The following is a 10,482-nucleotide window of genomic DNA, read 5'->3' as shown; positions in this document are numbered from 1 at the left end:
AGACAGACTGACTCTAGCCATGAATGAGGGAAAAATACATGGCAGTGACACAGGGAGTATATCTGTACTGGAAGGGATGGTTAGGAAATAGAAAGCCCTGAGGTTTTCCTTCCACCCCCACCTAGCCAAGATCAGTTTCAAAACTACTGCCCTGCAGGATACTCAAGATTGACGACAACTACAATGTTCAAATATACTGCCTAAAACCACCATCAGATTACAAGAAGGGCTCCCCCAATGTGTCCCTTGTTCTTAGTCTCCTTCTCTAATCTGATGCTGACTATTTTGGAAGACTGATTCAGGCCAGCTGTTCATATGTATGTATTTATATACATAAATATTTTCATATGTGATTGCTTTATGGCTATCCCTGATAGATTCAAGAAAATCATCAACCTCAGACAAGGTTTATTAAAGGTTTTAAATTAGCAATTTTGTTTAGATAACATAATTGTTGTTAATAGTATATATTAATGAGGAGAGAATTATACTCAAGATTCATGTATGAAGACACGTAATTTCAGAGTAGCTCAAAATTTTTGGTTAATATCGTGTATACAGAGAAGTAAAGATTTGTGATGCTCTCAGGTAGACTTTAGTACTAGAAAACTGCAAGCTACTAGCTAATTATCACTGTTAATAAATGTCTGTCAGTGCAGAATACAGCTTATGAGCTTTAAAGCTTACACTAATCAAGAAGCAAGATCAACCGCTATGTAGGTCACTTACAGCTCAGCTGATACATAGCTGCTCCTCATTGATGTTACCGCTTAATCATTTATATTGATGAAATAAAAATGTACAGTTCTACGATCTGAAGTTGGGGAATAATTACATTTTGACTATTAGGAAGTCAAGTCACCAGTCCCATTTGCACAAACACTCAAGCAGATGAAAGGACAGAAAACTAAATGTATTCAATGATACATCACCTGAATTTTGTTGCTTATAAAAAGTACTGGAGCCTCCATGTAAAAGTCTTAATTGCTGTAATATTGTTATTTTAACCACAATTATTGATTTATATTGCTGAAGTACTTAAAGGCATGTAGTCCCTGGGCTGCGGGCTATTGAGAGGGAACCTTTCTAAATCTCTCCTTTGTTTATGCAATGCAGAGATGGTCCAACACTTTTATGGAACAAGGACCTCATATCTCAAGTGAGTGTCCTAACCACCTGTGGTGGTTTAATCCCTGCCGGGGTCTGAGACCACACTGCCGCTGCCCCTACCCCACAAAGGGAGTGAAATGCAAAGCCCCGGGGCTGAGATAAGGAAAGGTTTAATACAACAGTGCAACAGCAACACAACAAACAACAACAATAACAGTAATAACAATGAACAGAGCAAAATATCTACCAATACAGCAGTGAGAAGCGCGATGGCATAACACACGTGTTAACCGACCCGTCTCGCTTCGGCGCCAGGATGTGACATCCGCATGATATATGAATAACCCAGCTAGAGCTCCCTGCCACTGCTGGGGAAACTTAACCCTATCCTGGCTAAACCAGGACACCACCATGTGATGTAAACCAGCCTCTCTTTCTGTCCCAGTGATTACTTTTTCATTCACTGAAAAACTGTTTCAGTAGGCAGGCTGCTTCCCGCAGCTTGATAGTCAGAGCTTTTTCCTAGAACAGAAGTGATGCAGATTCAGGTCTGCATTTCACTCCTGGCTCAGGCTGCTCTCTTCACTTGGTTTCTAAGTATATCCTCTGTGTAGTGCTTAACATGCTTAGAAGAGAGACCTTGGATTGAGGCATGGAAAAGGGTAAGAAAGAAATTGAAGGATGTCAAGCAACTCTACAGTAACTCTGCATCCTTCTGTGAGCTACTGAGCTGCTAATTCCTACTTATATTGGTTCCCAGGCAAGCAGCTGCATTATTTTAATGTATTCTTTATATTATGAAAACTGTTGCCTTAGAAGTTTACAAACTTTTGTGCATGTTAGTTATCATTAAGAGTTGATATTTGTATCTTGGTTCTCCTTTCACTTGCTCTGGTGTAACTGAGGAGTGGTTTGGTGAGCACAGATTGAGTGGATGTAGCTCAGCACAGCACTACTGATTTGTAACAGTGGTTCACAGTTCATAATAACAGTGGTTCTTCTCCAGTAAAGTTATACCAAAGGATTACATTTCAGTTCTTGATTTCACTACCATAATTGACATCTAAATGCTTAAAAATGGAGGCAAGTATTCCATAGCTGTGTGGTCTAGGACTACTTATCACAAGTACAGAAGGAGAATATTGCAGGAAGAATATAAAAGGATTGAGAGTTCATTAAAACTTAGGAAGTCATTCACTCTCTTTCCTTGGATTACTCAAACATGTATTTTAATACTCTCTCCTTTCTAGTTTAAGTAACATTGAGGTCATGAACCAAAGTAGCAAAAGCAAAAAAGTTCAGTTAATGGTGACATTGTCCCTAACTTGCCCTGAGCTGGAAAGGTGTCTTCATGACACAGCAGAGTACTCTAAGGACACAGTCACAAAATTAACTCATGTTTCACCACTGGCAGTGTACAGCACAAGTGTAAAATAATTTAAATATTTTGGTTTCCTTTGAGAAGTAGGACTAGCGAGCAAATGTCTGAAATGGGCTGCTAGAGATAGAGACAGCTTCTGATCCTCAGTTCTTTACCTAGTGGTGCTATCCTGGATTTGCATTTATGTAACAATTTGGCCAGGGTTAAAGAATCACACGAAGGCTTGGTCTGCCATTCCTTGCTCTTACCAGTTATGGTTTTCCATGGAGTGCAGTGAGTACTGGGTTAGACCCAAAACTAATTAATTTTCCAATAACTTGTTCTAGAAGTTATTTTTAGTTTATCCTGACCTAGCTGCATTGTCATTTTGTTAAGAGCACTTTGATAAAGTAATTCAATCAGATGTGCTACTACACAGCAGAATCCATGAAACAACATCTTGTGTAACAAGAGAAATGTAACAAGAGTTATCAGGTAGGAGCTAGCGTTTCAATCTGTGGTATTCAGCTTGTTGTGTGAGATTCTGGGTAACGTTAAACAATCATGTTTTATGAGTTGAAACAATCTATCGATGCAAAACTAAACACTCACCAAGGATGATAAACCTTAATTCTTGCTTTTAGCTGTCTCTGGTGTAAGGACACATCTCTGTCTTGAAGAACCCCATTCCATTTTCCAAGCCTCTGCACCAGGAGGTTTGCAAAGCAGTGGCTGCCTGAAGTTCTTACCATGTGGCAGACAGCCTTTTCTTTTTCCCAGCTCCATTCCTGGAACTGGCTGCAGCTGTTTAGATAGCGCCCTTTTTTTTTTTTTCCATGGAACTTGGCCTGTTGCTGATCGCAGTATGGGAAGTCACAGCACAAGTTTTAAGGTGGAAAATTTGGCCTTACTTCTTCTAACGATTTGTTTAGGCCACAATTTTCAAATCAGACTGCCTAGACGTAGCTCTCTAACATACGTCCTTTGAATCCATCTGCAAGGATTTAAGAAGCAATTGTTCATGTTCCGACAGGAGATACCACACTTGTCAAGGAGAGTACAAGCCCCTAATTCAGTGACTCCAGTTCATGCTGTGGTACCAACGTAGGTAATCTAAATTGATGATTTCTGTTGGATCAGCAGTGGGAATAACAGAGCTTGAAGTTAAGCATCTACCTGAAGTTACGCATGATACCAAATTGGCACCTTAAATCTGCATTGAGGCCTCTTAACATAAAGCTGAGTGACTTGGCAAGCTTATGTCCACATTAATAATAGATCCTGGTGACACAGCCCCTTTAAGAAGAGCAGTAAGAGCTGAAGTCTCCTTAGGGGAAACAATCTGCTTTGTTTTGTTTCAGTGCAGCCAGAAGACTTGGAAAATTCTATTTTATTCTGTGCTTTCTCTAATTATCAGAGTTTCTAAAAACAGTATGGTTCAGTCAATATTCTTTTAACTAGCTTGTTACTTTATCTGGTTAGTCATTTTAAGAGCTATCCACTTGCCTAGGGAAGTCTGTGTGGTTTTTATTCTGAATGACTGCAGTCATCTGGCTGTTTATGTGAATGATTAAAGTCTTTAAAAGCCCTGATGGATTTTTTTACTCCCTCGCTTCCATTACATTCCAGATTTCTGCAAATGCAGATAAATGCATTGTCACTTTGTTAAAACAAAGGCTATTATTAAACAGTGAATAAACTAAACTCAACTGGACTTCTATTATAATGGCAGACTAATGAGCTGAGTAATTTGAGTGGTATAAATAAGGAATGGCCAGAAAGCAAGAGAGGCTGTAAAAGTGTCCATTGTAATAAGAGACTGAGTTTACCGAAGCGTTTCAGCAGAGTGATGATTTCATAAAAAACCTTATAAGCAAAGGTCCTAGCCTTGAGCCTGCTTGTACCTCTGTACTGCCCGTAACAGGAGAACCCTGTGTTAGTGGGATCTGGTTCCCTTGAGTTCCAGTAGAACCAGAGGGGAATCCAGTCTCATGGCTGATGTTGCTCATTGGTGGTGCCTTTCGACCTGGAGTGCAAAATGAGGCTGGATTTCATGTGAACCATTTACATAAGTTATCTGGCTCAGACACGGCCCTGGCAGGGGAAGTAGCACAGGAAAGGGCCCCCCAGCTTGAAGCTGCACAGCAGGACAAAAGCACCACTTCCATAGGAGTGAGTAATACAGGAATCCAGGGAGTGGCAAGAGGTGACTTGAAGTGGAAGGCTTGGTGGAAAGACTGTATTAAACTACTTTGCCTCTGAGATGATGCAGTATGATGCATTTATGATATGTATGTATACATCAGTTTTACAGAGCTTGCTAATAGATTTTGGATCATCAGAGTATGGGAAACAAATGAGCATACATACTGGAAATGACACTGAGGGTGTAGTAAAAGATGAGCAGGACACTTCAGGGATTATCATCTATTATTTGAAGAAATGAGTGGATCTCATTCCACAGGGCCAAGCCCTTTACAAACATATTCCCAGGCAGAGAAATATTTCTATTACATCAGCTTTCATAACAAACAGCTAGGATTGGTTTACAGATATCTTTAAAATAGTGTCTTCCTTGCAGAATAGTGTGATGTTGTGTGAGACAGAGGACCAGACCAGCAAAAGGAAATCCTGCCAAGTTGTGGATATATCTGGGATTTTTATTTGTATAGGCTGAGCTGAAGACATGCTGATAAATAGTAGTGCCTGGTATTCCCACATGACCTCTTCCTTAGCCAATGTTAAACATTTTTCCTAGTGTATTGGCTGCCAACAAGTGGCACAGGACACTGTAACTACTTTCCACCCCTGTCTCATACTTTTCTGACAATGATTTTTGACTGTGCTTATTTGTGTCTGTGTTGAAAGAAGATGGTGTAAATCAGAGAGTTTTAGCTGTTCCGTTGTTCAGTTCTGTATTCAGGTTTTAAATGATTATAAGCTCATGCCTATAAAAGTGTCCTTGTTTCCATCACCTGTGTTTGGCTTCCAAGCTACATACCATCACTGAAATTAATAGAGATTTTGCGGCTTACAGATGCTTTGCAGAAATTTTTGAGGAACTGTGTTCTCCATAGGCTTTGAAACTGAGACTGCATTTGAGTGGAAGTGGTGTTCAGGGACCAGAAACAAAGAACAGACAGAGTAAAAGCAGCTTCTTGTGAGCGTAATGGTTGGAAGTTTAAAGCCATTTAAAAATGGCTGGAAGAGTCTCCTGATTTATTTCAGGCATTGGGGTGTAAATGATCACACCCCATTTGAACAGTCTATGACATGATAAGAACAGAGATTCATCACCTCAGTCCCAAAGTGTCCTTGAGCAGGTTGATGCCATTAAGATTCATATTAGCTTTTCTGTGTGACTCTGACTGCCACGAATCACGCAGTGCTAGTGAGAATGGTCCACAGAGAACAACCAGTGAATGTCAAACTTAGAGCCAATGTCTCTTTTGGTTTTGCTTTCCTCCAAATCTGAGTATTTAGATGCTGAATCCCACCAAGCAACGGTCTCTGCTGCATGCAAGAAGTGATCTGTCCTCCCATGGCATTTCTGAGTTGTCAGAAATGACCAGAGAGCTCTTGGGATCTTGCTGGGGCAAGCAAATAGACTTCAATGCTTTTACAAAAATACATATGATGCTTTTTTTTTTTTTTTCCCCCGATTCTTCACTGTGCTTTAAACTGAAAAAAAGATCTTAATGTAATTTACTTCAGATATTTGTAGCAAATATCTGAAAATGTGGCTTGAGAAATCCTGATAATGCTGATTAGTCAAGTTTATAGTACAGGAATATTTGTGATTTACAAATACTGACCACTCTTCTCTGGAATGGTTCATCTTGCTTTTGATTACATTTTCCAGCCATACTGAATTTTCCCTTGTAGCAGGTGCAGATGAGTACAAGAACTGAAACAGAGAGCAGCAGTGTGCTTCTTGGGGAAATGACAAACAACTATGTAATTTACTCAGTAGTGTATTTCTACTTATAATTATTGCTAATTCAAAAAAATTCAGCGCAAATTGCATGACAGCACTGTGTAAGATGGGTGTAGAGATAAAACACGAATACCACCCATGCCTTGTAGGCTGACAAATGAAGTGTAAAACGCTATTGTTTGTTTACTGACTGCCTAAGCATGTGATGAACGATTATCTCTGCCTCAAGAGGTAGCCCAAGGTTTCCAGTGGTATCAATCTTCCTGTTTGTGATTCATTTGTGCAAACAGTGGAAAGCTGAGCATGTAACCGTGAAGGCAATTACCTGATTACTTCTCTGCCCCTTAAAAATTGTGTTGCTTCTCCATTCCCTTTCAAAACTCAGGGTTGCACTGGAGCGAGCCTGGGAGGGTGAGCCCCCCCTCCAGCCTGGACACAATGGGGCAGGTCCAGCGTCACAGTCGAGCCTGCAAACCTCTCCGCTGTGAATTGCTGCTTCCCTGTAGCAGTATTTTTCTAATGAGCTCACAGGGAGTGGGAGGAGAAGCCGGATTCACCACAGTGCATCCAGGGCTGCCGAGCGGTGGGAGTGACCTGTCATCCTCCCTGGTGCAGGTTGAATTTATGTCCGCATCAGGAGACTGTTGAACAGGGTTGGTTTTAGGGTGTGACATAGTTTTTCTCCTTCCTGCGCAGAGGCCTGAGGAAGCCGCAGGGGGAAGCTTTCGCTCCAGCTCATACCACAGCTGCAACAGCAAGCTGTGCCTCTGAAAAAAGTAAAGTCCCAGGCCTGCTCTAGGGTCTCCATACTGGCCCAGTTAATGGCAAACTCAACGAGGAAGCTGGTCTGGGCAGCAAAAGATAGATAAATAAATAAGGAAGTCAGGTGTGAGCCTGATGGGTGTCTGAGTTCTCTTCCTCCCACCGTGTAAGGTGAGAGCGGAGCAGCAGGGGGTCAGGGCAGCTCCTGCCATCTTAACCCGGCTGCAAAACCACCCCACTGCACTCATCCCCAGGGGTTCAGCTCACAGCACCTCGACCAGGCGTTTTGGAAGAGTCTCTTTCTCCCTTCCTATACCATGCAGCACCCTGAAGAGTATTTCACCTCCGAAGTGCCATGGCGTAAAGTCTCTGCAAAACCCCCTCGGCAGCATGCACCGCACAGAAGCTGGGTCTCAGTGGTATGAAATCCAGGACGTGCCAGGTAGCATTATCATTTTTCCCACATCAAACAATTATGCTCAAGCGTTGTTTTGCCTTCACAGGTGCTTCTTTCTTTCTGATTTTGATCTGTAATATTGTATTCATTCCGCTTCTGGCGACCTGATTCCCCACAAAGCACTGCCTGTCTGCAAACCAAGCTTGAGGAGTAAACTGAGCTCTGGAAAATAAACAAAGCTCCCAGTGAAAATTGTGGAAAGCTTAATCCGTTTAGTGGATTAATGTAAAGGTGAAGTGGTGACTAGACAGTAGCTTGTCATGTTTACATAAATAAGATATCTGATATCTGATAGTACTGGACTCTCTAGATTTTAAAGTACGTGGGACTCCTAAATCCAGTGGATATCTTAAATCAGACTCAGGGTAAAGTTTTGCCTCCAGTTTTAACAACGAAGTGATTGGACACTGCAACAGCTTCATAAGGGGAGGCTGGGCTCCTCCTCATTTGAAGCCATTAAGTAAATAATTGGTTCTTTTTTCCTGTTAATGTCTAAAAATACCTAGTTTCATCAAAAAGTAGAGTCTGCATATGGGACATAGTGAGTGAAACCACTTGGCCTGTGGAATGATGAAGTTTAGACTAAAAGGTCTGACCAGCCTGTGGATCTACACTATCATTAACTACTAAAATAACTGCTTTGAAATTAACTTAGCAATTCCCCAGCAGCTCTTGAAGAGAGTGTTAAACAGTGAACTGTGAAAATGTAATGAAAATGATGCTATGACAAGACACAAAGGTCTAATCTCCGAACTCACCAGGCCATTGAGGACCCCAAGGAGAAAACAAACATAACTTTCACTACAATCTGCAAAATGATCAGTCACTTCTTCGTGTGTGGGCAGTACCTCAGAAGAGCACCTCTGTGTGGCAGATCTGCTCACCAGGGCAAATAAAACACATATTTAAAAATGTATTCTGTATGGTCTATGACAAGTGTTGTTAATTTTTGTCAGAAACAGAGAAATTAAATTTCACCTGCTATTTGAATAAAATGGAAAGCCATAAGCAAACAGGTGACAATAAAATAATAGAATATTTTGAAGCCAGGTCGTGACATTTATAGGAACATCTTGCCTTTCCTTTAATCGCAGCATTGGAAGGATGGGGACTAGCTGTCCCTCAGGAAACACACTGTTGGTGCGGCCAGCTCACAGCCCTATGGACTAAATATGAACAAAAAATGCAAAAATACAAATAATTATTTGACCATACTAGCTTTCTTCTGGAACTTGGTTTGGGTGCTAAAATAATGTGCACCCCATTAACTTTGGTCCTGGATGCTCCTGGTTTGCCCAGCCCTTGCTTGCATAGCTGAGTGCCTGCAGGAGCATCACTGGAGCCCAAGGATGATGGAAGAAGGTTCATTTCCATGGACATGTTAGAACTGGTCTCCTAGGAGATTGACTCTCCCTATCCAAACATCATTTCCTTCCCTTTCTCTCTCCAATTAAAACACTGTTGTTCCACCTTTATTAAGACTGAAAAAAATGATGAATTATCCTCCAGGAAATAGGGATCTCTTGTGGGAGTTGGGTTTTTTTTTAATATTACTCTTAACCTAGCAGCATCATTACATTGCTACCAGAGTAGAAATGTATACAGCACAGGCTACAGCCTCAGCTATCTGATCTTATATAGTACAGTCTATTCGTGTACCAATTTGTAACACGTCCAAAGCCTTGTGAAAGCATCCCCATGTGTAGAATTACATTTGTGTCATATTTATTTAATGATAGATTTGCTAATACAGCGCCTGCTAACAGAATTGCAGACTACGTTGAAATCAATCACCGTATGCAAACTGCTTCTAGCAAATAGGATAGGATATCTGCCCTGCTTACTGCTAGTCAGACAGCTGAGTATAGTTTTAACTATGCATATCTCTGTGTGTTAGTCATCTTTTTTTAACATAGCTAATAAACTTGACTGTTAGACTTTTTGGACACATATTAAATGTTTTTCTATTTCTACTGTGTTTAACTAAATGAAAACTGGTGCCCTCTCTATACTTGGAACCAAACTGCTGGGAAGTCAGTGGGTGTCGGGAATCGGGGCCTCTACATTAATTAGGGAGAAAATTCAGCTTCCAGCTAGAGCTCTAGCTAAAGTTAGAGATTCTTCTAAATCTTCGTGTGCATGTCCTTGGAGATGGATTTAGAGAGGTTTGACCTTGAAAAGGCCGTGTTGGGATTACCACTTTCTAGCGATGCCTTTCTGGGATGCTTGTGGCTGCAATGAAGTATTGTGGGCTCTGACCTGCTGTCAAACTGAGGTGTGTTCTGCTCGTTCTGCTCGCCCTCCACATCAGATATGCCTTTGGGCACATGCCTAAGAGAGGGAAAAACAGCCCCTGGGGAGGGAAGCATGTCTGGGAACCCAAGGGCATCATTCTCATCCCATTTACATCCCTGTTGTAATTCCACCAGTTTACCTAGGCTTCTTCCTGGATGATTACCACTCCTAAACACCTCCAAAATACATAAATTAACCTTTGTCTCTATAAAATTCAACTGAGTATCATTGCTTTGGGAAACTGTTTTATTTAATTTGTGTTTTTAATACTCAGTTGGAAGCTGGAAGTACTTGAGCTATAAAAGGAGCTTTGTGCACTTGATGCAGCTGACAATTTCCATCATGAAAAATATATTAATCATCAGTTGCAGGAGTATGTCTTGAATGTTTCTGATTAATGTGTCCCCCAGAAAGATGTTCTAAAACCCCAAAAGAAATGGGGTTTTTTTAAGGCACTAGTATGAATTATAACATTCATGATAATTAATTAATGATTACTTATTGATTCAGTAAATAATTTAATGATTCTGTATACTATCAAAGACTCACATAGGGTTAATT

The sequence above is a fragment of the Strix aluco genome, chromosome 9 (assembly GCF_031877795.1).
Source record: "Strix aluco isolate bStrAlu1 chromosome 9, bStrAlu1.hap1, whole genome shotgun sequence".
Classification (NCBI taxonomy): Eukaryota; Metazoa; Chordata; class Aves; order Strigiformes; family Strigidae; genus Strix; species Strix aluco.
Note: the sequence above shows the minus strand (reverse complement) of the source record.